Raw genomic sequence first — 7,199 nt, forward strand, 5'->3', positions numbered from 1 at the left:
TCATGGTGTCTTTTTACTAATTTTTGTTTTTAACAAAAAGATAATTAGAAAAAAGGTTTAATTAAAAGGTGCTCCTAAATGACACAATTCACTTTGGCATAATCTGTCACGACTTATGTAAAAAGTTGAGTACTTTTCGAGTGAATTATTGGGTATGATATATTCTTAAAAAAAATATAAATTAAAAGTTATTACTTTTAAAAATAATAATAATTCAAACTACATGAAAAATATATCTCGAACTATAACAATTCCCTTTAATGTTATATTAGAATAGAAGAAGTATATTCTTACGTAAATTTGACTCCAAACAGTTTATTTTTTTCTCCAAAAAGTTTCCTACAAGATACAATCATTATTACATTTAAGCATGTTTGAATATTTTCATGATTTCAACATCTCCAACTTTTCACTTCTCTTGTTTATGAATATACTAATTTGTCAAAGTTTTTCATTTTTTCAATATATGAATTTATTATTTTTTTCATATAAATAAGTCCGGCATTTTTCTTGTATATGAATATCAATAGAACGTAATTAATTTTAATAAAAAATTATACAACTAATTTTGATAAATTGATATAAGTTGGATCACATCATTATGTGCTAATGATGGTGTCTTTTTGCTAAAAAAATTTTTAACAAAAAGATCATTAAAAAAAGTGGTTAATTAAAAAGGGTATTGCTAAATGACACAGTTTACTATTTCTCTTTGGCATAACCTGTCACGATTAATGTAAAAAGTTTAATCCTTCTCGAGTCTATATTAAGTAAATTGTTGTGAATTATTGGAGGTGCGACATATTCTTTAAAAAAAGTACTTTAATAATTAAAAAAGTATTTAAAGACATAAACGAAAGGTACTTTTCAGTATTACTCTTTTTATTATTCCCAAACTATTTTTAAAAAAATGTATGATAACTAAAAAGTTCATTAAATATAGGGCAAACTTGAAAAAATATGCCAATAATTTTCTTCTATAAGCAATTCACTTAAAACAGTTTATATTGTTTCTCCAAAATGTTTCCTACAAGACATGTGCAAGAATTAAACAAGACACTAAATAGAAAATTTCCTTCTCTGTATTTCTTGATGATCAAACTGTACAATTTGTGCTGTATTTATACAAGTGTTGAAGAATCTTTCTACTAACAAACTAGACAGGTGTCTATTTCTAATTGACCCATTTCTAACAAACAAAATAAATACAAGAAATAAAAGAAACGTTGCAAGAGCTGAAAAACCTAATGATATGTACAGATTTGTTTATTGGATCTGAGTGTATGCTTAAGCCCAAAACGTTTAGGCCCAAAGTTCAGCTGGTAGAAGTCCAAATGAGTGCCAGAGTCCAAATGTCTTTTTCACCAATAACAACTATCTCTATTCATTACAATAGTCATTCATGTCCCTTGAAACTCATGTGGCTATCTATGGCAGCTATGAAATCCAACAACATGATCATTATTACATTTAAGCATGTTTCAATATTTTCATGATTTCAACCCCTCAAACTATAAACATAATTTTCATGATTTCTACACCTCAAACCTTTCACTTTTCTTGTTTATCAATTTACTAATTTATCAAAGTTTTTCATTTCTTTCAATGTATGAATTTATTAATTTTGTTAATAAACAAGTCCGACATTTTCCATTTGAATTTAATAATCAAAATAGCAATAGTATGTTACTACTCCCTCCATTTCATATTAACTGAATTTGTGCGACAATGCATACATATTAAGAAAAATATTTAACCACATAATGTAAATTATAATTTTCATTATTGCCCTTTGTGAAATCATAAATATAACTTTGTAAGTAGTGTAATTTATCTCCTATAAAATATAAAAATTTAATAAATGAAAAGGCAAATATGAAAAAAAATTCAAACATCCATCTTGAACTTTGAACAATTCAATTATTTTGAACAATGAAAAAAGTTTTAAAAATTTAATTAATATGAAATTGAGGGAATACATTAAGGCGGTGGTCAATTTGTTAGAATAGCATCATTTGCATATTCACAAATGACTCATAAACATGGTAGATAATATTTTTTTAATTACGAAAGTTCTCTATGAAATAATTTTGAAACTAACAATTGAGTACATATTTATACAAATGACGTCAAACAAAAATATTAAAATCTAAAAATAGATAAATAAAACTTTAAAATATATAAAAATATTAAGAATTTTCTTCCAACATATGAAATAACCTTGAAACTAATAATCTAGTACATATTTTTATAACTAGTAACATAAAAATATTAAAATCTAAAAAATATACATAAAATTATATAAATAACGTAAAATACAGAAAAGAAGTGAAAATAAATATACAAAAGTTGAGAAAATGCAAGAACATGCTTTTTGTGGATCAAACCTTCGGGGTAAAAACTCTACCCGCACATGACATGCATAAATTGAATTGATGTTTACACCACGTACGGTTCCATCAGGGTCAAGAAATCCACTTGTGCCTTTGAACCCTTGCAACATTTTGGAGTCCAAACAAACATTGTTCGTCGGTCATTACGCTGCTTGCAAATACAAAATCAACGAAGGATTAGTATCATTTAGGAATAATCACTATTACTAAGGTCCCATGTGGACGTCAAATAGTTTAGCCTTAAAATTATTTATTGAATAAATTAGTTAAATTTCCTTAAATGAGGTGTAAAGTAACGTAATTAATCACATAATATTAATCTCTTAATAATGTGAGTGAAATAGTAAACTATTACTAGTCCTATAATTAGCTTCTATTCACACACAAAAGATTGAACATGTATTCTGCAAGTTGCCTTGTTTAATGATTTTATATATGACGTGTAATTCTCCTCAGATGTTGGTGATATTTTTCAATAAGTTCTTTTCCAAATAATTTTGAGATTGTTTAGATGAAATTTGACTTGGTCGAAATTGAAAGATATCAATTCGTTAAGAAAAATGAATTGTTGCAATGTATAATTATTATATAAATAGTGTATATATATATATGCAATCATTTTTGTTGATTTTTTTTATAAAAAAATGCAAAATGTCAGCTCATAATATTAACTCACCATTATTTTAGCTCAATTTAATTTTCTCTTTTTTAATTTACCAAAAATGGTCATTCGACCCTAATTTTTCCAAAAATAATGCCTTGAGTCTTCTTCTTGTTTTCTTTTTTCTTCTGCTGCTACGTACTTCCTTCTTCTTCATCTTCTTCTGTTGCTTTTGGTTCCTCATCCTTCTTCATCTTTTGCCTTAAAATTCGACGTATCGTAGAATTGTTTAGAACGAATTATATATCGAAATATCGAGAAGATTTCATATCTAAAATTTGGGACTGCTTAGAGGTGATTTTGAGTTGATCGAGACTGAATAGTTAGTGTATACTTCATGTATAATTAAACTATATTCAGCTTTTTGAGTGTATCATAATGTGTATAGCTCATGTATAAATAAGCTATATTGCATAGTCCGTGTATATTTTTGATGACTTTTGGCAAGCTATATAGTCAATGTATACTTTTTATGCCTTTGACTAGTTTTTATATAAATAAAATACGACTATATTTGTGGTAAACTAAAAACTTTATTGTATATATCTATTTAAAACTAACCCTTTTTTTTCGTCAAATTCCCATGTACAATTACCTAAGAAGCCCATTTAGATATATAAGACTAGTTTGGGCCTGAAATTGGCAAACTACAATTGCGATGGGAAGATATGATATTTTATGGATAGAGGTGTAGATGAAAAGATTTGGTGGAGTTGTGGAAACATAAAATTCAAGATTCATGACATAGACTTAAGTCTCCTCTTTTCAATGCAATAATAAATGCTTACACTTGGTTAAGTTTTGTTCTTATTCATCGATATGAGTTGAGGTGCAGTGGTTGAGACTGCTTTATCCTTAATTAGAGGTCTCAATTTCGAGCTGTGGGCATGAAAAAAATCCTATTGGGAGCGGCATCCCAAATGGGCCTTGCAATGAACATCCAAATTTAATAAAGATTTTAATGTGGTCTCCGAATATCGAATAGAAAATAAAAAAAAAAGTCTTGTTCTTAGTCCATTTAATTAATAAAGCATTTCATTACTTTCTCAGATCTTCATATTTGAATTCAATTTACATACACAAATAATTGTTTATCCTTAAAACAATATGGTTAAATAATCACATCCACCATGTAGTTATTTTTATGGACATGTTTTCTAGCCATAAAAAATAATTGCATTTATCATTTTTTTAAGATAACAAAACAAAGAAACAAATAATTATTCAAATATTTTAAAGTGAATAGCTTGAATTTTTTTAACCTTTAAATACACACAACTTCAAAATTTATGATCGAGATTTCTTGAAGTCCTCGATTTCATTTTATAATATTCTTTGCATTTATATATATCGGTTCAATTGAGTATATAGACCTTACAGATTGTTGAGATATGACTATCAATTTGCAAAGGTCAAAACATTATATCAGGAAAAGAATATAACAGATGAATGAGAGAATGTGAAGTGAATAACAACACCTATTTATTATTGAAAAAATCATTCACTTTATATTAAACTAGACATGATGAAACATTTATATTTTAGACGTGACAAAACATTTAAAAACATTAATTTGAAGGGTACAAGTGATAAATTTCCTAACAGTGGGAGGTATGAATGACCACATAGTATAACGAAGGGTAAACTAGCTATTAGACGGAAGTTAAAAAATATTTTTGATCCATCTCCCTAAAATTATATCTTGGTTTTTTTTAAAACCAACTATTATAAATCATCTATTTTTAATAAGTACAAGAAATAAAGTACAAGTGACACAAAGTATCATGTTTGAGTAATTTACTTCCCAGTGATTTTTCCTTTTTGTTTGTTTGTTTTTTCTGTTTGGGTGATCATTATTTTTCCTATTGACAAGTCCTAATCTTAGAATTTGGAAAACTGAATTCTATTAAGTTTTGAAATTTCGAATACAACAATTCTTCTTTGTCTATTTATTTTGATAGGGACAAGATAAAGTATTTTAAAATTTAAATTTGAAATATTGTCCACTACTACAATATGAAAACGAAAGGACTCCTCAGTCTCCAATTAGTTTCCTGTGATAAAGGGCACTGTTCAGAAATAAATTTGTTTCATTTAGATAATTCTTTTAAAAATATAATTTTTATTATTTATTATAAATTTCATGTGCTGAAAAATTTCTATCGTCAGTAAATAAAATTTACATTTAATAAATAATAAACTGAGCATAAAATTTCAAATGTGTAATAAATTTCAGTATTATGAATTTAAAGGTTGAATTGATTAAGTTTATATTAAAATCTATATATGTCTGGCTTTATTTTCAAGAACCTATGTGTAGTTTTTATATTGAAATATTAAAACAACGTACGGCTAAATGACAAACAGCATGAAACATGATTTTTTTTCTTTTATTATTTAAAAAAAAAAAAAACTGTTTTTAGAAACAGAACATTGAATCTAAGCATGTAATGAAAATACAAGTAGGAAATGAAAAAATAAATTGAAAACATGAGAATAATTATTTAACATGAATTGTGATAGAACAATTGAGATTTTTTTACTTTTAATTAGAGATTTCAAATTCAAGCCTTTTAAAATAGAAAAAATCATATTGAAAGTTTCGTCCTAAAAAATGGACTGCAATGTGCGAATCAAATTTTAATCGAACTCTAATATAATATCTAACATAAAATAAGAAACTTTTATTTTAAAAAAAGGAGTATATTTTAATGAAAAAGTCAAACTCTAACAAAATGAATTGAACTGAAGAAAAGCAGGATAACAAATACTCCCTCCTGTATCTTTAATTGTCCTCTATATTATTTTGGGATACCCTCCCTAGGAGCTCCCACCCCTTTTGCTCCCTTGGTGACTCGAACTCACAATCTTCGGGTTGGAAGTGAGGGATGCTTACCATCTGAGCAACTCCCTCTCGTCCAACAATATTTGTTCAGTTTATAAAATCAATAATTTATTATTTTATGTCTATTTTACCCTTGCTATTAAGTATTATTCAATTTTTCAGCATTTAGATGATATAAATTTAATAGGGATGAGCTGGTAAAATCACCCCAATCATTTACTACTTCTTAATTCTTATGTCAAGTTAATAGTGAACAATTATTGTTGGACAGAGGGAATAACTAACAATGTAAATGCTGTCATTTACTTCTATCTATTCTATTCCTATTATTTAGAAGTAAAATAAAATTGAGGTTCGGGGATTATTAGGTGAAAAATTGAGCCTTTCACCAATAATATAAACCGATAGAATTAACTAATTAATCGAGCTACTAAAATTTCTCTAATTCTATTTGTTTAGTTTTTTAACCAAAAAAATTAACAGTTGTAAGTTGTAATTTCTCCAACAGATTGTAACCAAATTTGGCACCAAGAAAAGTCAATCAATCCCTAAGGTTTTGCTAATTTTACCAAAACTATACCCTCATTAGTTCCATTTTATATAAATTTGTTTTACTAGACATAAAAATTTAAAAATTAACAGAGATATTTATGTATAAGTCAAAAAATATATGTACAATATTAACAATATCATTCATCGGAAAAGTTACGTGGCTGCCAAGATGTCCAATTGGACATTCTTCGTTGGAAAAAATATTATATATATAAGTAAATTGATTAAATAACATATATTGAACATCTTTGACACAACAAACTATTGTACCTCAATGGTTTCACATGTCTTGAATGAGCTAATGCTTGTGTTTGAATCTCATTAGCAATTACTTTTTTTCCTTTTTAAAAAGACCTTTTATTGTGCAATTTCTGGATATCTTTTATGAAATTTCAAAAGTGATGAAAGTTTCACCCGTCTGTTCAATTTCTTTCTCTTAATAAATAAAAGGATGATTTTTAAAAATTAAATTGATTCCAATATAATAATGTCATTGAGGGTAAAAATAAGCATAGTAAAATAACTAACTTAAATAGTTACCCCTAAAAGAAATTAAATAGTTACTAAAATGACCCATATTAAAAGAAAAAGTGTGTCAAGAATAAAAATAAAATGACACCAAAATAGAATAAGGGTGTGTTTGGTACAAGGAAAAAAATATTTTCCTAATTAATAAAAAGGATACCATCACAAAAATATTTACTCCTATTTAATTAGGAAACTACAATAAGGAGGGGGGGGGGGAGGG

The sequence above is a fragment of the Solanum tuberosum genome, unplaced genomic scaffold (assembly GCF_000226075.1).
Source record: "Solanum tuberosum cultivar DM 1-3 516 R44 unplaced genomic scaffold, SolTub_3.0 scf00382, whole genome shotgun sequence".
NCBI classification, from domain to species: Eukaryota; Viridiplantae; Streptophyta; class Magnoliopsida; order Solanales; family Solanaceae; genus Solanum; species Solanum tuberosum.